This window comes from Phyllostomus discolor, chromosome 3, assembly GCF_004126475.2.
Source record: "Phyllostomus discolor isolate MPI-MPIP mPhyDis1 chromosome 3, mPhyDis1.pri.v3, whole genome shotgun sequence".
Classification (NCBI taxonomy): domain Eukaryota; kingdom Metazoa; phylum Chordata; class Mammalia; order Chiroptera; family Phyllostomidae; genus Phyllostomus; species Phyllostomus discolor.
In genome coordinates this window covers 189,179,354-189,205,144 of record NC_040905.2, presented here as the reverse complement: position 1 = coordinate 189,205,144, position 25,791 = coordinate 189,179,354, and the positions used below count along the sequence as shown (strand labels likewise).

General features: G+C 40.6%; 1 protein-coding gene across 3 annotated transcripts in view; it reads left to right on the top strand.

Moving 5' to 3' along the window:
- The first annotated feature begins 21,787 nt into the window (after positions 1-21,787).
- The window catches only part of GRIN3A (glutamate ionotropic receptor NMDA type subunit 3A), a 164,820-nt gene continuing 160,816 nt past the window's right edge, over positions 21,788-25,791 (top strand). For 2 of the 3 annotated variants that reach the window (XM_028531093.2, XM_036021985.1), the window contains exon 1: positions 23,194-23,328. The gene's annotated coding sequence lies outside the window, so the exon portion shown is untranslated. Of the gene's footprint in view, positions 21,819-23,193; positions 23,329-25,791 lie in introns of those variants that run through there. The other variant, XM_036021984.1, reaches the window with a different exon arrangement.

Genomic DNA, 25,791 nt, shown 5'->3' with positions numbered 1-25,791 from the left:
TGATAAGAGGACAAGGCTAGAGCCAACTTGCAGAGGGCTCAGCTGGAATGCAATGTTGGGCAACTGGTTTAGTAATATAGATAAGAAAGTGGAGTGTGGGGCTTGGGAAATGCTAATGATTGTGCTAAGTGATTGTGGTTATCCCCCTGTCATTTAAGACCACTTTGCCTTAGAAGTAGACTTAAACACACCAGGAAGCTTTTGATATTAATCTGCCTTTATCATAGAATAGCCTCTTCTGAGTAGACAGAAAGGGATCAGAGAATAGCCCTATTCTGCGGTCTTCCTCAAATATGCAAATAAAACAGGGAGGGTAGCATGAAAGACACAAACTCTTCATAGAAAGACGTATTTATTTGCTGTTTTCAAAATGTACACACACACAAAAAGCAATGATGATCTTGGAGCTTTTCAAATGTCACTACAGCTTTACCTGACTTTTTGGAACTGCTACTTACATGGTATCCTGTAAATGCAAACACCACAGCGTGTTCAACTAATTATCAATTTATGAATTCTGCTCATACCAATAATACTGTGGTATACATCCTTCTACTTACTATGTCTGTTACAGGGTGCAGCCAAGAGGGGGACCCCAAATGGGCATTTGAAATGAGGTCCATAACTCAAGGTGTCCAAGAGATTTTAAGATGTCTTCCCCTCTTCCCCCACAGGTGTGAGTTGGGGGAAGGGGCACACATAGCTATGGCCATGCTCTGGGCCAGGGGAATGGAAAGGAACTTCCCCACCAAGATGTAACTGGGGGGCAGGTCCCCCAAGTTACAGTGCCTATGTGGAAGCTTGGAGATGATTGGCTCCATAACATGGGGCCACGCCTGCCCAGACTCATGATGGCAGCCCAGTAAAGCTGGAAGATTTTGAGAGTTCTGATCTGTGAGGCCGATTGTAGGAGGAGTCAGAAATGGGGCTGCAGAGGAAGACTGGCTCGGGGATTTAAAAACCAAGACCCAGCAGCCACTAGGCAGGGGGAGAACCACCCGTCTTTAGCAAAGTGAGGAATCTCGCAACCCTGCCAGAGAGAATCGCCACTTGGCTTTGGCAGGGTGGCAGCCCCCCTCCCTGCAGCTTTGTGGGGAGAAGCACGCGGGTTTTGGCTGAGTGGGGACTCCCGTGGTCCTGGGAGGGAGGACCACGTGGCTGGAACGGTGGAGAGAGGATCACGTGCCTGTGCCAGAGTGGGGACCCCTGCAGCTTTAGAAGGGGGAACCACCACCCGACTTTAGCAAAGATCCCAGCAACTCAGCTGAGGGTACCAGGAACCCAGGGAGGTCTCCCAGTCAAGATGGAGTGCTGGGAATAACCAGAGGACTGCCTGAGCCATGGACTTCTATTTCCTTTCCTGAGATATGGTACTTTGGTCTGTTTGTGGGTGTTTTAAGGGACTTTACGATTTTTTGATGAAGACATTAGGTCACTACTTAAAGTTTGTATAGCATTAAATAAACATTTCCTTTCCTTTTCACAAATCTCTGGCATTGAGAGACATCTTTCCTATAGACGGCAGACATAACAGACCTGGGGGCTTCTTTCAGTAATGGTATATCGTCCCAGGCCCCCCCACCACCTGGTTTGTTCTGCAACATGTCCACATATAAATAGTTCTCTAAAACAGATACCTAGAAGTAGGACTTCGACCTTGAAGATTACATGTATTTAAGTTTTTGTAAGAAGCTGCCAAATTGCCAATCCAAAAAAACTATCCCAGTTTATAAATCCAGAAGCCAAATGGGACTTCCCACAACTTCATGATTATTGTGATTAAAATTCTGTCAGTGTATTAGGTGAAAATATTTTTTGTTTTTATTTTCACTTTCCTGATTATTCATAAGGTTGAGCATCTTTTCATGTTATGGATCTTTCCATTTCTTCCTTTGAGTCATGTTATTTTATACTGTACATCCTCTATGCAGATTGTTTTTCTCCTGATAAGACAATTTAAAGAACTGGGCTTTGAGGGGAAGGATGGTACTTCAATGAGGAAATGAAAAACACTGTAGACAAACATATATATTTCATTGTTACTGTTACAGGGTACAGCCAAGAAGGGGGCCCCAAATAAGGATTTGGAATGGGGCCCAGAACTCAGGGTGTCCAGGAAATAGTAGGATGTCCTCACCCCTCCCCCACACAGGTGTGAGCTGGGGGAAGGGACAAATGGAGCAGGGCCATTGAGAGCTGTTCTGCATAGCAACAGCTTTGCAGCTAACCTCTGGCATGGCCATTTAACATATCTATAATCTTTAACTGGTTACATAGATATATGTTAAATATCTGTGGCCATGCTCTGAGCCAGGGGAATGGAAGTAACTTCCCCACTAATATGTAACTGGGGGGCAGTCCCCCGAGTTACAGTGCCTGCATGGGAGCTTGGAGAAGATTGGCTCTGTGACATGGGGCCACGCCTGCCTAGACTCACTATGGCAGCCCAGTAAAGCTGGAAGGATATGAGAGTGCTGGCAAGTGTAGCCAATTGTGGGAGGAGTTGGAAATGGGGCTGCAGGGGAAGATTGGCTCGGGGATTTAAAGCCCAGATGAGGCAGCCATTGGAGGGGGAGGACTATGCAGCTTTGGCAGAGTGGCGACCCCCCTCCTCACAGCCATTGTAGAGAGAGGACCTCTCAGCTGTGGCAGTGAAGGAGAGCCATGCAGCTGTGGACATGGGGGAGAACCACGCAGTTTGGCTGAGTGGAGACTCCTGCAGCCATTGTGCAGAGAGGACCGTGTGGCTGTGGACATGTAAGGGAGGACCATGTGGTTTTGGCAGAGTGGGGACTCCTGTGGCCCTGTGAGAGAAAATCACCATGAGGCTTTAGCAGAGAATTGCCACTCAGCTTGGGCAGAGTGGCAACCCCCCTCCTCACAGCCAATGAAGGGAGAAGGACCACACAGCTGGGGCAGTGGAGAGAGAGCCTCGCGGCTTTGCCAGAGTGGGGACCCCTGCAGCTTTAGAAGGGGGAACCACCACACGGCTTTAGCAAAGGTCCTGGCGATACAGGTGATGGTGCTGGGAACCAAGGGAGGCCTACCAGCTGAGCACAGATTACTGGGAAGAACTGGGGGCTGCCTGAGCCACAGACTTCTATTTCTTTTCCTGAGATACGGCACCCCAGACTGAGCAAAGGGGGAAAGAAAGAACTGTGTGTTTGTGGGTGTTTTAAGGGGCTTTGGGATTTTTATGAAGACTTTAAGTCACTACTTTAAGTCTGTATAGCTTTAAATAAACATTTCCTTTCCTTTTCGTGAATCTCTGGCATTTAGAGACGTCTTTCCCCTGGCAGCGGACACAACAAACCTGGGGGGATTCCTTGGGTAATAGTATATTGCCTTTGCCCCCCGCCTTGTGTTCGGTAACATTACTGGAAATTGTAACACAGAGCCTCTTGGGAATAAATACAGTCAATATTGTTAGCCATTAAGTAGATTTAACACACTAACATAAGGTAGAATATTTTGTAAGTTTAACTTAGAGTTTCAGGTAACCGTTGACAAATTACTTCTCTGTAGCTCAGGTATCTCACCTGTAAAATGGAGGTAGTATGCTCCTGATAGAGTTGTTCTGAGGATTAAATGAGTTTGATATTTATAAAGGACTTGGAATAATGCCTAGCATGTAGTAAGGCTATATAAATATGAATTATTATTATAATTTCCAGGAGGAAGATTGTATACATGTGCAGTTGAGCAGAGTTTTTGCAAACAAGTAGTGATTTAAGAAGCCATTCAAGAATTATGTGTGTGTGTGTGAGTGTGTGTGTGTGTATGAATTTATCATGTGACTTGGGGAATAGGGTAGTGATAAATACGATATCTCCCAAGAGAGGATCAGGTATCTGAGGAATCTACCTGAGGCTGCAAACTAGCTGTTTGAGTTGTGTTTATCTCCTGGAGTCCAGTTGGTAAGTAGGTGGGAGACAGGAAAGCCAGCTAAGCAGAGTGTCCTACCAGAGGACATTTAAAGCAGGAGATGCCAGTAAAACATACAAGCCAAAATCTTTCTGAGTGACATGAAAGTTAGGAGCTCCTGAGATGCAAAGTAAAGAGTAGCAGAGATGCAGCCCAGTGCCAGGAACTGAACAGGAGTTAAGTCAGAATGATAACAGGAAGCAAGAGAAGAAGTAGGACAATCACATTAATCTTGTTGAAAATATATGCCTCACTTTTATGAGTCAGTGAATGTTAGGCAGTGCTTAAAAGCAAAGGATAAAAGGATTCACCACCTAAACCAAGTGGAGAATGATCTCAATCCAGATTGATTAAACTAAAATCACCATAGCCTTGAATTTGTACATTGTTCCTTTGTGCCATAGACGTGACACATGGCAAGCTCTCTGAAAGCAGGGCTCTACTGACTCTAAATATGCCACTAAGTGTAAGAGATCATTCTGTATGGTGTGGGCCCAGCTCCCACTGGGAGATGCACAGGACCCACGCCCATCGATAGATTCCCCCATGGGGAATCAGGCCTGCAATGTGCCTAGGCTGTTTTCAGTCTTGCTCTCACCCTTCGAGTCTTGCTAAAAAACTCCCTCACCCTGAATTGAGGACATTTACTGCAAAGCAACTTCCTAAAATCCATGCTAAACCTTTCAAGGATGAGTGTAACCTGTTCAACCACTTTTGCCTTTTCGTTTGCAAATACTCCTCTTCTGTGATGTGATTAGTGGCATTGGCTCCTTCGTTTTCTGTGAAAGGTAACCGCCTAAAGCGAACCTGTGCACAGTAAATGAGGACCATCCTGCACAAGTAATGTGCAGGAGATAGAAATAAAGGCCTGTCATGGCGAAGGCCACGGCTTTTGCTCCCCTTGAGAGAAAAGGCATGCTGTCCCTTTTCCTCCACCGGACTCAGTAGTTCGTGTGAATGTCTCATTTCATCCATAAAGACTCAGACCCTGCAGGTCAGTGTCCACATCAACTAAGGATCTGCTCATCATGCTAGATTTCCAGTTCAAACGCATAGATCAATTTTATTAGGTATCAAACAAGTGGACACTATTAACATTAACTTGTTTCTTCTGCTCAAGGAAATACTTCACCCCCAGCTGATAAATATGGACGTGAAGAATGGATTTCAAATGTGTACATATTAAGAGGCTTCTGTAACTAGAAACAAATGACATCAATGAGAGAACAAGAAATTGTATTTTTTTCTAAATCATGAAGCATAAGCATTGCAAATTCTTCCTACACTAAGAATACCACAATGAAAAGTTTATACTGTGCCCTTATCCTGCCATTTCTAGTGTATGCTTTGTATTAGTAGAAAGGTGTCTTGCACTTCCTTTTTAAACTCCTGTCTGAATATTTAATTTTGACATATCCTCTGAATTATTTCTGGAAATTCATTCTGGTATTGTAATTTTTCACAGTTTGACATATTTGTATGTGATTGAAATCTCACAGGGATTTTTCATGAGTTGTAGAATTAATTTTGAGTATCTGGTCACTGCTATTATAAAATGATACCAACAGCATAAATTGTGAGAGCATCTTGTCCATATTTTGGGGTGGAGGAGAAGACAAGGAGATGGGGAATGGGGAGAAGGGGTGTGACAAGGGACAAAACAGGTTGTGAAAAAAGCCCTGCACTTGGAGTCAAAAGATGCATGACTGAGACAAGTATCCCCACTCGCCAGCTAGACAAGTCACTGAACTTTCTTTCTTACACTTACAAAATAAATAACTGTAGGGGTTATAAAGCTAATGTGTATAAATTTTCCCCATAATAATAGCTAACACTTTCCAGTGCATATTAAGTGCCAGGAAGTTGGCTAAGTGCATTATATGGATCATTTCATTCAATCCTCACAGCAACCCTGTGAGTTAGGAATTATTAGTTGCCACATTTTCCAGATGAACAGCTCAAAGAAGACAAACAACAGGTCCAAAGTTAAAAAGCTTGTAAGTGCAAAAAGTAGGGTGTGAAGCACAGCACTAACTCCAAAATTAAACTTAATTGCTGTTGTATCTAGTACTTTTTTCTGTTTTATTGGCTCCTAATACACATATCAGTGCAAATCAGCTTTTAGCTGTTGAGCCAACCCTGATTCTCTAGAGTTCTGTGTTTGATAAGGATTTTTCCTTATTTAATTTAATTTAATTTAATTTTTTTCCATCATCATTTATCCCCACTAAACCCCTCTTCAACGTCTCCCAACATCCTCTCCCCTGCAATCACCAAACTGTTGTCTGTGTCCATGAGTTCTTTCTCTGTTTTTCCCTTTTTGCTCAATCCCTCCACCCTCTCTCAAATCCACCCCCGGCCCAGAGCTATCAGCCTGTACTCTATCTATGCATCTGTCTCTATTTTGCTTATTGTTCAGCTTGTTCATTAGATTCCACATATGAGTGAAATCATATGATACTTGTCTTCCTCTGACTGGCTTATTTCACTTAGCATAATGTTCTCCAAGTCCATCTATGTTGTCGTAAAGGTAAATTTTTCTGTTTTTTTTGTGGCTGAATAGTATTCCATTGTGTAAATGTACCACAGCAGTTTTATCCACTTACCCACTGATGGACCCTTGGGTTGCTTCCAAATCTTAGTTATTGTAAATAACACTGCAGTGAACATAGGGGTACATATATTCTTTCAAATTAGTGTTTTGGGTTTCTTCTAATAAATTCCCAGCAGTGGAATCACTTTGTCACAGGCAGTTGTATTTTTAATTTTTTGAGGTAGCTCCATACTGTTTCCTACAGTGACTGCACCAGTGTGCAGTCCCACCAACAGTGCCCAAGGGTTCCCTTTTCTCCACATCCTCACCAAGTCTTGTTTGTTGACTTATTGATGGCAGGATTCTTCTTAATAGACCACTTATTGCTCATTGTGCTAAGTTTTACATGTTTCCATTTAATCCTCATGACAACCCTATGTTATAGGCTTATCCCCATATTACAGAGGAGGAAAATAATCATAGAAGTTAACTGAAGTCCTCAATATGCCACATGGTATGTGGGAAATGTGATTCAAATCCTGGCTTTGAATGAAGTTTACCTGCTTCAGAGTCCATTTGTTTAATGATAGTACTATATGGAGTCACATCATATTCAAGGGTTAAGTCCCAAAGTCAGTGTATAAGACAAAAACTGCATATAATTGAAATTTTCACTAAAACTCCCTTTAATTGCACATCAACTATCCTACATGGGCTATTCTATACCATGCTGGAGACCAATAGGTTCAACCCCAGAAATTTTTCCTGCAGAATTGGAACAGATTGCTGTTTCTTTAACGTAGCACAGATGAAATAGTTTATGTTTAGAGGCCATGTGCTGGGAAACTAAGTGCCTTTAACTTAAGAATCATGCCCAGCTCAATAAAGCATTCATATTATAAGAAGTAAATGGAAACTGAAGCCGAATGACTGAATAGCAAAGGAGTATTTCCCATCTCACATTCTCTCCAGGGCATGGAGCCGATGAATGAAACGGCTCACCTCTACTACTACACTTTCACATTTTTAAATTTCCTTTTGAGCACATTTAATGTGCTCCTACTATATACTGTGAGGCCACATCCAGGGTCAGGGGGAAATAGGGTAATCATTATTGATTTATGTAGGTTATGAGTATAAGAGTGGCATTTTGGCCATAACTGCACTAAGTATTTAAGTATTAACTGAATCTGAAGCTCATTCTTCTTCTCATACCCACATAGCTTATACTTCCTTTTTATAAAATTTAACGCACTTTCCTTATTTGACCGTAAGTCCTCCTGCAAGGAACAATGATGGTCTCACTACCCACTTTACTGCTGAGTCTAGCAGAATAGCTGTAACACAATGGTCCTACTCAAAAAAAAATTTTGTTGAATAATGAATGAATAAGCAGAATATGTTCTCTTTAATGCTGGAACCTTGCTGCAGTGTCAGAAGAGCACATATTATTTTATGGAGTTAATCTTCACTCACTGTGACCCTCTCATCCAGAAGACATGGAGAATACAATCTATTTTACTTTCTTGATCTCTACCTATCAAGTGTGCTTAGTACTTTATTACAGAAAAAGTTCAGAGAACGGATTCAGTAGTAGTTTGTCCGAGTTCATGTGCTGTGGCATTTACCAAACCTCTTGAAGCCTCAGTTTCCTATTTGTAAAATGGGTAAGGACACTAATTATAACTAACATTTCTTAAGTATAAATTATATAACAATTGCTATCCTAAATGCTTTCAATAACCAGGTTATAGAATGTTTAACATTCCCAGGTGCCTTGTGAGATTGCATCTGTGAGTTTACAGATTTTGTTCTGGGTTGCACAGACAAACTGGCACTTGACTCAAGCACTTTGACTCCAAAGCCTGTGTTTCTAACCAATATTATATATTGCCTCTCAGCGTGGTCACTCTTAAAGTGACCAGCCTCATAAAGCATCAGGCAGTGTCCAATGCATAAAGAGGTCTCAATAACTGTTAGCTCTAATCACTGGTAACAACAATACTCATATAATAATTGTATGCTCTGCATCTAACAGGGCAGGTAACCACAGGGAAGGAATGCTGTGGTCAAGGCCCACTAAGCTCCCTTCAGAACAGAGACCACATTATCCCAGCTACCAAGGGTGCTAATTGTAGATAACTCACAACCAAGCTATCTTTTGGGAAATGCCCTCTGACAAGAGGAGCCTCCTTTGCCAAGATTCACACCCTCTGGAGGCAGCCTTCTTCCAATGTCTGGTTGATAGAGCAAGGTTGGGGGAGACAGCAAAAGCCTTGTCCCCTTGCCGCAATGCAGGACAGTTCTGAAAGGCCAGCCCTGCCCCAGAGCTCCCTGTGGAACCTGTTAAGGACTCTGTTATGATTGCAGCACTTCCTCCCTCTGTCAATCCCTCACCGCCTCCCTTCCCACAGGCACTGTTCCTCCTGTAAACTTCCTACGTTCTAATCTTAGTGTCAGAGTCTGTTTCTGCAGAACCTGGCCTGGGACTATAAGAGAAGACTCTACAGTGCCTCACAGCTTCCTAAGCCACAGGGTGTTCCACGAGTGCTTGGATTCTCACAGAGAACTGTCACCCAGATCTCCTACAGACCACAAAATGTGATGGGCCCACTCTGTTCCTGGCCCATCTTTCCTTGACTGCTACCTTCTTACCCAAACAGCTTTCTTTTTACACACCCTTCTGGACCCTCCTCCTTCTGTCTTGAATCTGTCATAAACTTTTTCACTGAAAAGCTGATGATGAAAGTATATAAAATTACTTAACTATATAAAATAACAAGCATGCAGCCAATTCATCTACTATAATGAAAATAAATTAAAACATGCCAAAATTTTAGAGTTTCCAAGGAAATCTAATATTGCATCCAATTTAAAATGTCTTACATTTGTTTCTTAATTCTGCTGCCTAAATTGGAATGTCATCCTCAAAGTAATCTTAAATTGACTTATGCACCAACATCAGCTTTCATGTTTTTAACTTAAACACTCAAGTTACTAACAGAAAGTCGGTAATAATCTTGCAACGTCCCTAAATCGTACTGTAAAAACAGAATCTCCATCTCAGATTACTCCTTGATGGAGCCTAAGGGAGGCTGAAGTTTTATACACTCTGGGTTGGCTGAGTTGAGCTTCTCTGCCCAGAGCTTCTCTATGCAAAGAGTTACACACAGGTTAATGGGATTAACCAGGAAAAAAAAAAAGAAATGTTCATAATTCTTCAATAACTGAATATAAAAACATAATCAGCCACTCTTAATTCTAGCAGAAGAATTATGTGGGTCACTTGCCATGCCCTTGGCAATGGATATTGTCTCACTTGACAATTGACCAAGTCTGGTTAGAATATTCATGTTTGAGCGAACTTGCATTGACATTATTTTGGAAGTAAAAGGGCTGTATATTTCTGTCTATATCCAAATACTTCCACATATGACAATAAAGTAATTGTTCACGAATTGGCTAATTGAACATGTGATGTTCTGAAGTGACACACGACAAAGCACAAACATAAGACAAAGGGAAGAGTAAACACAAGCTGTCATCCCCAGGCTGCAGTCCTTGGAGGGAATGTGCCAGACATCTGCCCAGGAAGACATGCCCATGGTCTTCAGTTTGGGGGTAGCCCTCAGCTTATTCCTAGAACTGGTATAAATTTAAACTGGGCATGCAAGAAACATTTTGCAGAGGGTTTTCTATGGTCTGAATGTCCCTTGCCCCAGAGTCCTATGTTGAAATTTTACCCCCTAAAGGTGATAGTATTAGTACGACAGACTTTTGAGAGGTGATTAGGTCATGAGGGATGGGTCTTCATAACTGGGATTAGTGCCCTTATTAGAGAGACCCCACAGAGTACCCTTACCCCTTCCAACAAGTGAGGATACAGGAAATCTGCAAACCAGAACAGGACCCACACCAGACCATGCTAGCAGCCTGAAATCGAACTTCAGGCTCCAGAACTGTGAGACATAAACTTCTGTTGTTTACAGCCTACAGTCCGTGGTATTTCTCATAGCAGCTCAAATGGACTAAGACAGGGTTCTCCTGTCACACGAGGTCTTCTCTAGGCACCCACAGAAGCTGTCCACCACAGAAGGAGTCCTTTAAGTCTACCCAAAACAAACAAGGGAAGATTTTTCTCCCTCTCTTTCTCAGGGACAGGAACTATCACAGCCATTTGCATCTGACTCATCTTTTCTTAGAAGGAAGTGTTTCCACAGACGATGCCTCTGCAGAGGCTCACAGAATCAGGAAAGTGGATGGTTCAAACAAAGGGCAGGATTTTGCCACAGCCACGAACAGGAGCCTCTTCTCTCAACACAGTCCAGCAACCCCAGCTGCGATGACTGCCCATTCCTACACAGAACCAACCATAACTAGCGGTTTTATTTTCACTGGCAGCTACTTTTACGATTCAGATGTCCCCAGTTCCTCAGCAAGGCTTTCCAGAGCTGCCGAACAATTTTTCCATATCGTCTGCAATTTGACAGGGTGCCCGGGGGAGTGGGACAGAGGTCACTGACAAACTAGGGTGCACTTGCACCCTGAGCTTGAGGTAAACGGTTTACCATGTTTCTAAGCTTTTTAAATAGTTACTAAAATTTGAGCCTAGGCTCGAATTTAAATAATGATAGACAAATACCATATGATCTCACCTTTAAGTGGAACCTAATCAACAAAACAAACAAGCCAGCAAAATAGAACTACCTACAAGGAAATAAAGAAAAAAACTAACAGTGACCACAGGGGAGGTGGGAGGGGGATAAAAGGGGAGAGAAGGGGAAGGGACAAGTCAAGAAACACGGATAAAGCTCCCATGGGCACGGACCACAGAGTGGGTATTGACTGTGGGAGTGGGAGGGGTGGCAGGGGAGAGCAATGGGGGAAAAAGTGGGACAACCGTAACTGAACAATAATAAAAAAAATTGCTTTACCTTTTGTCCAGATCTTGGAAAAATTTACAATGGCACAGATTAGATGTTATATTTAGATGGCAGATAATGCTTACCTACCTGTAAATAACTTAGAAATAAGTTTGAATGAGCCTTAGGATATGAATGCATAAACAAAGTACATTTACATAAATAGAACAAAAAGATCAAAATACTTTCACTTTTGGTTAAAATTATTTGATATGCTGATGTGTGTTATCTATACCGAGCATTCCTACTTTAAATGAATGTATTTTTAAAATGCTTATTTATTACAAGATTTAAAAGTAGAAGAATTATACACCAAGCTCTACAAAATCTTCAGAAAACATGGTATCAACAAGAATTCAAAAGCTAAGACATTGAAGGTGTAACTGGGTGACCTCTGAAGTTCTTTCAGTTCTAAGGGTCTAACATCCAGAAGTTCTTTGTATTTGGTTGAGCATTTCCCTTATCAAATTTAATAAATTTAGATAAATGCATAATGTGTCATTTTTAAATGCACATTGTGTCATCTGCACACTTTTCTCTTCAAACAGAACACACAGGATCTGGCGGACTTGATTGATTGATTGAATGCATGGCTGAATTTCGATCTATTATTTTCTACAAAGGATTTGAATACAGCTGGAAAAAGGGGGGAAAAGCATGAAATGCAATAGTGTAATATAAATGGTGCAAAACAGAATCAAGAAATTAATATTATTGGTGCAGTAAACATGTAATATAATATACAAATGATGTATTGTAGAATTTTATATCTAAAACCTATGTCATTTTGTTAACCCAAATAATTTTAATTAAAAAAAGAAATTAATGTTAACAAAGCCAAAAAAAAGTCAGTATACTTGCTATACCTAAATTTCTAAGTTGGTACTGAACTTTCTGGTAAAGACAGCAAAAGTGGGTAATTAGAACCAATTATAGATCTCATTTCTGAAAAGGAGGGAGCATAATACTTCTTAAAGAGAAACCAACATTTTTCTATAAATTATTTCTAAAAGCATTACTCACAGAGAATTTTATATAAGCATACCTACAGTAGTAGAGAAAACCTTCAACTTTATTTCTAGCAAATTTGGTTGTAGCAATTAAAATAAACAAATGCATATATTAAATATAATTAATGACTTGCAATTCTTCGAAGAAATGAACTAATGCAATCCAACTATACAGATTTATGGTGATTCAACTTAATTGAAAGAGAGGATAAGCTGATCTTTTCTTCTATCGCACTATTGAAATGCAGAAATGATCTCTAAGACTTTGAGTTAGATGATTCAGATTGCCTATATACTGGAGCCCTATACTTTTCAGTTCTTCTTTTTTTTGTTGTTACTTTTTATGATCTATAGAGTTTGTTTTTAGTCAGTAATAATAACAGCTAATATTGAATACTTGTTATGCATCCATGTGACAATTCAGAAGTTCAGAAAGATTTCTTCATTCAAAATTTGAGCTTTTTTTCTTAGCCAGGTGCTAGGTGCTCTTGTCAATATTCAATCCATGCCTTCCCCTCTACACACCATTCAGATTAACCTTCTCTTTATGAATTTCCCAAAATCACCAATAATATTCTCCCTGACTTGTCACCTTAACCCAAAGAAACATGTGTTAGAACATTTCAATCTAAGGTTAGGTCCCATATCTAGCTCAGTCTATTTGGCCACAGTCATAAGCTCAAATGTATTACAAAAAACAAGGAGTGGCCCTGGCCTAGTGGCTCAGTTGGTTGGAGCATCTTTCTGTAGACTGGAAGATGGCAGGTTTGATTCCCAGTCAGGACACATACCTAGGTTGCAGGGTTTCATCCTTGGTCAGGGCATGTACAGGAGGCAACTGGCTGATGTTTGTCTCTCTCCCCTTCTCTCTCTCTAGGGTCAGTGAATATATCCTTGGGTGAACATTAAAACAAAAAAAAAAGACAAGAAGGAGGGATATTTTGGAGAAATTGTCTACATCTGTATGCCCTGATCTTGGCAGCTTCTATCAGGTACTTCTTTGTCTTGATTGTTTATTGTGGGTGAGGATTTTTGTTTTGTTGTTCTTCTGTTGTTTCATTTTTCAAAAGTATTTATGAAACATATATTTTTCTATTCTTACAAACCAGAGCAGGAGGGTGGGAAGGAGGGCCAAAGCTAAAACCTCTAGTGGTCCCTGCCACTTAATTCATTCATCAGCCCAAGTATGTGACACACCTATTCTCCTGACTGGTGGAAGGCAAGTAGAGTATGGTTAATTCCATTAACATCTAGCTGCTGATAGTAGGAAAGACTCAATTTGCCAGTAGTTATGGTACGTCTACTTGGTATCATAAGCAAGTTTGGGGAGGTGTCAAAGAGGTAAGTTTATACATATCATCACCCAAGGAAGAGTAGATCCCATTATCTCCTTATATCACAATCAGTCCTATTTTCCTGGGTTCAGAGTTTAACTTGTTAAAACAAAGACATGACAGAAATGTAATTCAAGACAGTAAATGCCAAGGATGTGTGGTGTTTGTGCATGTGCCTTGTGTGTGCTGAAAAAATTACCAGCACTAAAACTACTGCCCAGAGTGGTGCTTTTTATGGGTCCAAGATAACCTAGAAAATACCAATTAATCTGGCCAGAAAAACTTTAGAAAATATTAAATACTTCATGAAGTCAAAAGACAGCATGAGAAAGAATAAGATGATGCCTCAAGCTCATTTCAAAGGGCACCAATTGACTCAGGATTCTGTAGATCACAGAAGCCTTTGCTCACAATAGAAGCTTTTGAGGTCCATTTTTCACGGCCTTGCCTCCTTCCCATGCCATAAAACAGCATCACGTAAAACTGTACGTATTTCCATTCACCATTATTTCCGTCATTAAGATGTTCTAGAATGAAAATTGGCACCTGTACTAGAAAAAGCCCTGGGTTCCTAACGTTTTTTATTCCGTGATTAGGATGAAATCCACAGAGGCTATGAGAACTGTGAAGACTGAGTGGCAAGGATGTTTTAAAAAAAGAGAGAGAAACCAACATCTATACATATGTGGTCATTGAAGCCATTTTGCCTTAAACTAATGTCAAATTCCAAAGTGACTAGATAGTGCAGTGATTTGTTCATTTGATTCCATGTCCTGTTTCAGTTTTACATACATGTGCCTCGTACTTAAACTTTTCCATACTGCCAGCTAGACACTATGCCAAGCACTTTACCAGCATTTTCTTATTCACTGATCACAACGGGCGTACAAATGTTTTCCTTATTTTATAAATGAAGAAACCAAGTCTCAGCATTGTCATAAAGCAGGTAAGCCAGGAGCTCAGAACAAGTCTGACTGGTCTGGAACCTGCTATGCTGACGTTCCGAGTTGGCAGACAATCAGATGTCACTTTGCACAATTGCAAGACAGCAGATGAATTTGAATTTACTGGTAAGTTGTACAATCTTAAGCAAAGACACTTAACCACTTAAGTCTCAATTTTCTCTTCTGTAAAATGGGGACAATAAAAACCTTAAAGTTTTTTTAATGAATCAAATGAAATAACACATGTGAATGCACTTTACAAATAGAGAGATTGTTTGGCTCTTATTATTAGCATTAATTTTCAGAGGTTTGGTCATTGTCTTCTGATTATGTCTTTACATTTGCTGTGGTATATGAATACCAGGCTCCTTCAAATGCTCTGAGTAAAAGTTGCAAGTGTTTTTTTTCCTATAAAAAATGTGTGAACTTCAGAGCCTTGGCCCTCCGGTGATTTCTTTTTCTCTTTTGCTCCTTAGATATGCACTTAGTTATTTCCTGGTTCTTAATATATTTTTAAATAAAAGGTAACTGCGTAATTACTTGCTAGATTAGTTATAACTTTAATTTGCACATTACTTTTTTCACATTAAAATGTGTAAATGAGGTGCTATTTATTTAAAAGAAATGATAACCATTATTTTATATTATTTCTCTAACCTTCCATTTCTATCAATATGTAATTTTAAATACAGAATAATAATAAAAAATGTATGCAATCCATACTTGATTTGTTTTTATATCTGTAGGTGATTTACCAAAAGCTAAAATTCTCAAGTTCATCACTTACACTAAATGAATGAAATAACAGAATATGCCATATATAACCTAATTATTTCCTTTACTAAATATTAATGTTGTTTTGGGAATTTCTACAATATTTCAATGGTGTTGGAAAATACCTTTCTACTTATACTTTTCTGTTTTTCTTCCTTCCTTTCTTCCTTTTTTTTCTTTTGGTATTAATTTCCATGAAGCAGATTATTTTATCAAAGAGGATCAACAGTTATATGGTCCTCCATATGTGTTGGCAGCTTCATTTTTATAATCAGCATAGGCATATTTTAATTGTTTTCAAAATATCAACAATGTCACCTTAGGTACTTTGACCTATACATTTTAATTTTCCTACGTGATTATACTTAGCTCTTTAATCTGCAGTATATTAGGTAAAAAGTGAGTTTTCTCAATGTTGATATGCAAGCTTCCAAAAAGCAGTCATTTCACAATAATAATAACATTCCCCACTGATTTTATGCCTATGGACCGGAATTATATTTTGAATATCATCCGATATATTTTTTCTCCTTGATAATTAATTTGTTGTTAATTTTGCATCCATCCCATCATTAAAACTGGACAGAGAGGTTAAAGTTTATTATATAGTTTAAGGAAGAACAGAGAAGACAGAATCATCTTTTGGCTTTTTAGCTCCCGAGTAGATTTTTTTTAAACTTTTCACATTTTTTATTTTCTTCAATCACAGTTAACATTCAATATCATTTTGTATTAGTTTCATGTGTACAGCATACTGGCTAGACTATCATATACTTTCCTAAGTAGGTTTTTGAGAGATGGTTATTCTTTTTTAAAAATTTTATTGTATTTTTTGCATAACCATTTAACCCATTTATATCTCCCACGCCCCTGCAATCACTGCACTGTTGTGCATGTCCATGAGTCCTTTTTCCTTTTTGCTAAAACCCTCCATCCTATAACCTGCCCCCCAGTAGCTGCAACCTAATCTCTATCTATGCATCTGTCTCTATGTTGCTTGTTCATTCATTTTGTTAATTAGATCCCACATATGAGTGAAATCATATGGTGTTTGTCTTTCTCTGACTGGCTTATTTCACTTAGCATAATGTTCTCTAGGTCCACCCATGCTATCGCAAAAGGTAAACTTTTCTTCTTTTTTATAGCGGAGTAGTATTCCACTGTGTGAATGTCCCATAGTTGTTTTATCCACTCTTCTACTGATGGACACTTGGGCTGCTTCCATATCTTGGTAATTTTAGGAGCACTGCAATGAACATAAGGATACTTATGTTCTTTTGAATTTGTGTTTTGGGTTTCTTCGGATATATTCCCAGAAGTGGGATCACTGGGTCAAAAGACAGATCCATTTTAATTTTTTGCGTTATCTTCATACTGCTTTCCACGGTGGCTGCACCAGTCCCCCATTCCTATCAGCAATGCAAAGGGTTCCCCTTCCCCCACATCTCTGCCATCAGCAGAAATGGAAATTTGAAAGCTAAATTGTTTTATTTATACAGAAGTAAAGTGACATTTTTACAACCTAAAATGCCACCTATTTGGAGACCACAGAACTTGGGAATGTTAACGTTTACTGACAAATAAAAAATATATACTTATGGTTATATACATATGTTAATATTGTATTTGGGCTTTATTTTAACTGATTAGCCCACTTTCTAATTTTTGGCATATGTTATGTATTCTGTGATCCAATTTTTTCTGTTGATTCCTTTATGCTTGATAGTCTTATAAGGAAGCTATTAAGTGAATTCAGAAAGTATTTTCTATTTCAAGCTTTATTCCTCACATCTTTGTTGGAATGACACAATTCTCTAACACTGTTCAGATATCAGATCAGGGACCCCTTCATTTCTGTCTGTATTCTACACCAAACATCCATCATGTCCCTAACACAGAGCTGATTTTGTTTCCACAGTGATGTGTCAACAGTTATTAAATTGTGAGTGTTCCTGGCCTTTATCCTAACTCTGGCCACCAAAGACAATTCTGGCCTGAAATCCTCTGTCTCTTGACAACTGGGGTTTGTTATGCAGAACCAGGAAGAAAGCTGGAGGCAGAGAAACACTGGGAGAAAGGCTATGGTTGAGGAAATCTTCAAATGGAGAGGTTTGAAGATCTTAAGGACAATTTAGGATGGAAGAAATGTGGAAGCAGTTGCCATGAGTAAAGGAAATGAATGGGAAATGACAAACATTGAAAATGATTACTGCAGTGTATGGCTCTCTCTTCATTCTTCATTCCATTTTGAAAAGTACAAATAAAGCACTTGTTATTTTAAAATTATTTTAGACTGGATGTGTTCAGTTTTGCCTTGACATGACTTATTCTGCATACTATGTGAATGTATGGAATGGTCTTTTGTCAGAAGTATGTGCTGAGTGTGTTCAATTTCCTGAGGGTTCAAGATCTTTATTGTGGTGGGTCATGCAGTGTGGGAAACTTCCCAGTGTGAGGTTATAGAAGTAACTGTGAGTGCTTGGACGGAATGTGGGCTCTCACCAGGATATACTATGGAGACTTGAGGGGGTTTTCTTAATCGATTAATCTCTGGTTTATTTTTCCCTTAAAGGTGAACAAGATGCAGCTCATTACATTTTTCCCAGACTGATTTATATCAGTCACTCTGCTGCATCACAGATAACAAAATCTCGGCGGCAGCCTAAAACACAGCATTGCTTTTTTCACTCACTGTTGTTTGCTAGGGTTCAGAGGATCTAGTCTGAGGTCAGTTAGACTTGGCTCCAAGCTGCAGTTGGGTCCAGCTGTGTTTTATATACCTCTCATGGTCTTTGGACCAGCAGCGATCCGAAGAATGTCTTTTGGGTAAAGGCGTCAGCTCAGGAAAACAAGCCCAACTGTGAGCACATTTTAAGCCTTTGTTAGCATTGTGTCCACTAAAATCCCTTTGGTCAAAATGATGGCTTAGCCAAACCCCAAGACAAGGACTAGATCTACACACTTCATCAAACATGAGGTCGTGCTACAGAGGAATGGAAAATCAAGATGAATAATTTAACTTGTACATATAGCTACATTAATTTTAATACATGTATTTTACATTACATTTTATATGAACATATTTCTATATAGCCTTTCCGAATACACTCACAGGACTCAGTGTAATTTCATTATCAAATATTTTCTGAGTTTATAAAAATACAGTCAAAGATTGTATTGTCAAAGATTATATTGACTAGTTTCATTTCTTTATAATATCTGTTTTTTTTAAGATTTTATTGATTTATTTTTAGAGAGGGAAGGGAGGGAGATAGAGATAGAGATAGAGAGATAGAGAGATAGCGAAATGTGCGGTTGCTGGGGGTTATGGCCTGCAACCCAGGCATGTACCCTGGCTGGGAATCGAACCTGGGACACTTTGGTTCCCAGCCCGCGCTCAATCCACTGAGCTACGCCAGCCAGGGCTATGACTAGTTTCATTTCTTTAAACCAGACCCACTGACTATGTGGACCAATGAGACTTGCTGGCATTAGCAGAGTGAGAATGAAATGATGTATGGGCAACCCACAGACACTGTAGTCACTTGAAAACTGTGGATGCAAAAGCAAAAACGCTGTGTGCAATCTCCCCCACCCATCCCATGCACATACAGACGACTGCACCACTAACTGTGAACACCATCAGGGAGAGTTCCTGACCACCGACCTCTGGAGCGACGACGATGTATTTTGGCACTAGAGAAGATATCACTGGAGGTGGGGGTGGAAATCTGTAATGGCAAATTTAAGCCCCATGATGGAGAGGCTGATAAACCAGGAAAATCGCAGCTTGATTTAGAAAGCAGCAGGGAGCTAGTGAGGAGACTTAAAGGGGAAGATTGAATAGCAGCTACACTAGAAAAGGAAGATTGCTTTTGCTGGAGACCATTTTTGAAACTTCGCAGAATCATGACTGTGCTGCCAGCCAGACGAAGGACTTCAGGAGGAAGTCATACCAAGATGGGAGGAAATTGCAACTCCCCCAGTTAAAAAAAAAAAAAAAAGAAAGAAAGAAAAGAATGGAGATTAAGGCAGATATGACCATTTAAACAAATGGGCTACAAGTGTTTTCATAACCAGAAAAGCTCGGCTCACACCTTAGTGGCATCTAACATCAAAATCAAGCAGGGGTCGTCCTGCGTGGGATCAGATCACAGGAGGAGCGCCAGCCTGCACAGCACCAGCGCCCCCATCTGCGGTCGCCGCAGTAAATGCTGCTTTCCCATTCCCACTGCTATAAAGAAACAGGATTTTAGTTCTGCACCTGCCATATGTGTGGCACCTTGGGCTATCCGTTTATTGACTGTCTGCCTCAGGCATCAGCTATTCATAATTGATTCAAAATTATATAAATACATTAATGTCTGCCCTCTTTTTACTTTACAAAGCATTTTTTTATCTGCAAAAAAATGTGTTACAAAGGAGATGTCATCTTATTTCAGAACACAGTAGATGTCATTTTCTTCCTACCTCATCCCAGTCAGCATCATTATACCAGCATTTTAAATGGATGGAATGTTTTGCCATTCAGTTCTTGGTAGAGTTCCATGTGATCATAAGCTAATCACCATGGCTATTGTCTAAGCACCACAGTATTGCTCAGTCTGCTCTCCAGAGTGTGTGACAGTGCTGCTGGGGGAGAGGAGTGCCTCATTTTTTAACCCCATGATAGCACCCCAAAAGAAAGAGGTACAGTGTTGAGGGGATTCCAAATTCAGGAAGAAGAGCTCATCCGTCTTTTGATAACAATTTCTAGATGACTTGCAATCATTTCAGAGGGGTGCAGTTCCCAGATTTTCCTTCAGCATAACCAGGAGATTTTTTTCTGCCCGCACCAAGTGGAAATGGCACAGAACACACCTCTGTTTAGCAAAAGCTCCCACCTCACACTAGGAAGCATACCCCAAACCATTTTTGAGTGAGCTAGCTTATACCGAGCAAACTCCCTAGTCCTTTGATCAAGATAAAGGTCTTGTCAGCTACAGTATGTGAAGAAGCAGCTCCTGTACGCCTTATAGAAAATAAAAGTTCCCCCGATTGAAATTTTCCCAGCAAGTACATTCTAGAAGCATCATACCAAACCACCCAGGTTTTCACATATGAAAGTACTCCTTGACATCTTGAATATGTGGTTGCTGAGCAAAGACCCTAAGGGGGATAATGAGTTATAATACATCCAATGACATCTGAAACTACAACCGAGGCAGATGTCATTTTATATATGAAACAGACAAAAGATATCTGCTGGATATTTTGTGGCCCAATAGAAAAATAGAAAATCATAACAATTCATCATGTGTAGTATTCAGCAGTAAGAAAATCATTTCCTAAGATCTCCTTTTATATTAAAACTTTTCAAGTGTTCATTTATAAACTCTGATAAATGCTAAACAACCAAATAACTTTGTGGCTGTGCTCATCCGTGTACACTGGTTAGATAAGGGCTCGAGAGTCCGCCAGGCCAGACCATGACGCTCCCATTCACCTGCAAATGGAAATGGAAAGTGCATGCAGTCTTTGGAGTCAGAGAATCAGACCTGGGTTTGCTTCCCACTTCTCAGCAAACAGCTCAACCTCACCAAGTGTCAGTTGCATCATCTATAAAATAAGGATAAACACCATCTATGCATGAAATTAGGAGATCACGCATACAACGTGCCTGGCATGTAGAAGTCTCTTAAGATAATAAGCTCCAGAATAATAAAGATTTCATCATCTTGTACATGTCCTGAAAATCTCCCTGAAAGTCTCTTTCTAAAGAAACAAAAACTTTGCTTCTTAAACAAAATGCTTTTACAGATGTAAGGCATGAGATCTATGAAGGCAAGTAGCACTTAGAAAATTCCCAAATTCTTCTGGCTACAGTTATAAAATTTGTGCTACCAACTGGGCACAATGAAGTCCTTTATAAATGCCGCAGTCCATGATGGGCCAAGTTTTGTTTCATAACTCATTTGGATAAACACCAAGGTTATTGCCATCAAAGGAGGGAGGGAAACAGAGAGAGGGAGGTGAGAAACCCTTCCATACTGGGCCTTCCAAATCCCATTTGATTTCCTTGTAGTGCGTGGTTTAGGAGAGGAGTCAGGAAATCCAAATACTCAGCTAATAATCCTGGTGGATGTTGAAAAGGCCACGCACTTGTCACAACTGATAATGCATTCCCCTGACAACAACTAAACTGAGGACACCATGGTGTTCTTTTTCACTTTTGAAAGGTAAACAACTATTGGCAAATCCTAATTTATCAGTAGGTAATGGCGCTGGCCTGAATTTGTTTTCCTGGGTATAGCTGATCACAGGGTGCAAAAAAGGACATTTCCCTTTATAGGCTCCAGTGTAAGGGAAAAGCTTAAGCACTACTTGAAATAGACAAAGTGAATTAATTTTTTGTTTCTTTTTCTTCACACAATTTTTTTACTACCTAATGCTTCTTTTATCCTGTTTCCAGGCCTTCAGGTTGTCCAAAACTCCTTTTAAGAGATCCCACCGAGGTCCTTTTCTACCAAATAATGCAAAATGAAATCCCAAGACAATATTAATTTTAAAACAATTAGGGTAATTTATACCAGTGTTTGATGCATAGTCCCATAATCATGAATTATTTGTATTTTTAGAAAGGATGACTCTTGCCAAAATTAACATCTACTTAGTAGAATACAGGACAGTGTTAGTGGGTTTCAAGTCAATATAAGCTATTTTTTTTTCAACTGGGGGAATGAGAAAAGAATAATTAGGGTTTAGGTAGGGTCTGCTCCACTAAACTGGCGTAATTTTTTTTCTAGATTTATTCCTGCCTCAGATTCTGCTACCATAGCTTCTCTACCAACTCCACATATTCTTTGGTTTGTTTTTACCTGGAAAGGTTCTCAAAACAACAGGCCATAAAGAAGTTGATGTGGGAAAGGGCACATTTTGGGCTTATGGGTATTATTAGTGAGAAGTAAGCACATGTTTCATCTGAATATCGATTTAAAAAAACAAACCTACCTTGCTACTACTGCGTAAAAGCCTCACTGACTGAGAGGTAGAAGCATGCCACTTAACATTATTCCCATCCGCAAAAACAGAGCTAGATATGGGTAGAACTGGAAATACCTCAGGGCATAGGCAATGAAAACAAAAAAAGAAAAGATAGTTGTCCAAGTTTTTATGAATACATGACTAAACAGATAGCCTTGCAGAAGCCACCTCTCCTCATGGAACTTGAAAGGAGTCGCAGGAGCCCGCACTGCCGTGGAGACAACTGGAAAGTGCCGTCATGAGGACCCCAGCAGAAAAGAAGAAGCTTGAGCTTTGGGGGGCTACATGTCACACCCAGAGGGAACCAGGGCTGAGAAGAGAATCGAAGTTTTGACTCCCACGGTGTCCTTCACTGCAGCCTTTCCTGGGCTACCTCCGGAATATCTCAGTTTTTAGTCGACGCTTTGCTGGAACCAGGAAGCACAGATGTGCACAAAAGCACATTTTAAATTGCCAGCATTTAGACTCATTTTTGTTTCTTTGACTCTCCAACACGGGTTCTTAGATGAGTAGTCCTCATTTCCAACCTGATAATAAAAAGAGCTTCATCTTCTCTGGGTGAGCCAATTTTGAAATCTGGCTGATCCTGGCTACCAACAATGCAGCTGGGATGAGTTTAGGATTGCAAACCCACACTGCCACTCACTATGTGGTGCAAAGAACCCAACTTTTGTCAAATATAGTTTCATGTCTGCAGAATAAGGATAAAGGACACTAACCTGATAAAGTTGTTTTTGTGATTTTACGGTAATGTTATCTCTTGGGTGGGTTATTGCCACAGCCTCATATCTGGTCTCTGACTTCCACCCTTGACCGCCTTTCATCTCTTTATCAACAGAGCAGCTAGGGTGGCCTTGTTACATGGTAAGTTCTGTAACTCTTCTGCTTAACGCCCCCTCCCCAATGCCTTCACACTCCCTTCAGAGTAGAAGCCAAAGTTACTCATTGGCTTACATGATCCGCCACATCCTCACTGCCTTCCTGACCTCACCTGCCACCACTGTCCTTCTGCCCCAGCAGCTCTGGGCACCTCACTGTTCTCCAATCATACCAGAAAGACTCCTGCCTCTGGGCCTTTGCATTCACTGTTTCCTCTGCTTGGAAATTCTTGTCTTAAGTGTCCAAATGAATTATTCTCTCACTTCCCTTTAGGGCTTTATTCAGAAGTTATCTTCTGCCCTGGCTGGCGTAGCTCAGTGGATTGAGCGCGGGCTGCAAACCAAAGCATCGCAGGTTCAATTCCCAGTCAGGGCACATACCTGGGTTGCAGGCCACAACCCCCCAGCAACCGCACATTGATGTTTCTCTCTCTCTCTCTCTTTCTCCCTCCCTTCCCTCTCTAAAAAGAAATAAATAAAATCTTTTTAAAAAGTTATCTTCTCACTCAGTTTTCCCCAGCTGCTCTATCTAAAATTGCAACCCACTCTCCTCCCAATATTTCCTCGTGGTGCTTTATTTTTCTCCTTACCATCAACTAACATATCCAACATTCACTTATTTGTGTTTTATCGTCTGTCTCTCCCACTAGAATATAAGCTCAATGTTAGCATTTTGTTTACTCATTAACTATATGACTTGGTGGGGGAAACTCAAATTCTCTGAACTAGACTTTATTCATCTATCCCCGAAGACAGTCCTACAGCAATGCCTGGCACGTAGTAGGAGCTTAATAAATGGGTGTTGAACTGATGACTGAAGCTCAAAAATTATGACCATTGAAGCATGGAAAAATAAGGAGAAGGAGAAAAGGGAAAAGGAAGACGTGGTGAAAGGAGAGAAGAGAATCATGTCAGAGATGCTCAGATTACAGTAATATGGAAAAAGAGAACCAAACAGCAAAAGAAACAGAGGGAAAACCAGTGTATCATAGCTGAAAAGCCCAGAAAAGAAGCAAAAGAAAGCACAGGAAGGAAGGGCTGTTCTTCACTGTTCACTAGGTGTTCTCATGATTCAGCTGCAGTTTTATCGTGACTTGCAGCAGCACTAACCTCAGAACCATGGGAATTGTCCTCTGTTCTGTGAAACACAAGTTGAGCTGTTCCCTCAAGGTAGTCATGGACTTATGAGAGGCCTAACGCACACAGTGACTGTAGGGTGCCATCATCCATTAGACCTACTAACAGCAAATGGCACCAGATGATAGACCACGGTCCTTGAGTTTAGCTAAGAAAGAATTCAGAGTTAAGAACTCAAATACAAGCAAAAGTTTATTTAGAAAGTCACAGAGGTAGAAGAAATGACTCATAGAAGGAGAGAGCCACCTGGGCTGTGTGGCCTCAGGAAACAAGTTACAGAGGCGAAAGAAGGGCCTTTGGAACTTAGGAGAAAGAAAGGCAAAAACAAGCACCTGGGGGAAGGCGAGGGGGAAAGCAAGGTGTGCCCCAGTGAGAATGTGCTTGGAGAAAGAAGAGGGTAGGGAAAGGCATGGGCATAAGAAAAAGAGAGAGGGAGAGAGACAAACAGAACGCACGGGGTCCTTTGTCTTAAGGGGTTTTAGCTGTTTTCCAAAGGCAGAGATTTTAGAGCAGGTCTCAGGGGAGGATCTCAGTTGACTATCCATCAGCTTTCCAGGTGTGTCCTTAGAGAGTCCTGGTCTCTGATGATTGGATGGCACTAAGGCAGGGGATCATTAGTCATTGCAGCTGGTTCTGATGTCAGCCATGGTGTCAACTAGTCTGGTTTTGCCACTTTTCTGGGCCTGGAGCTGAAATGCAACTGAGGCCTAGATGTTATATCTAGTTTGACCAAAGCTCTATCTCTGTTTTCCAAAGGCAGGGATTTTAAACAGACTTGAGGCTTTGTTCTTAAGATTATATGATGCTGGCAGAACCTCATTGCCCCAAGGGTTTAAGGCTTAAGAGAGTGGTTGTGCAGGGGCTTCTATTCTCCTGCCCCCTTGCTCCTCCTCCAGTTGGGTCCACCACATGGCTAGAGATTTGCCAGGGCAAGGAAAGGTCAGAGGAGGGTCCAAACTGCATGACCAGCAATATGAAAGGTCAGGGGGTCTAAATCACAAGATCTTTATATGCTAGGGGAGGAAAGGTCAACCTGGGGGCGAGGTCCCACCCTACAATACATGTTTCGCAATTTTGTCCTGGCTAGGCACCCCGGGGCTTTCTGCCATGGTGACCTTCTGTACTTGGTCTGTTGTTCCTGCTCTGCTCCTGTCTGTCTAATGACCTGCTATATCAGATCTATCTATTCTTCATCACCACCTATTTTCTTGGGAACCTCATTTGAATGTACAAGTAATGCCAGAATTTAAGAGAACCACTCTGGGGCATGGTCACCAGCTGGAATGTGATACTCCTCAATGCACACAAAGTC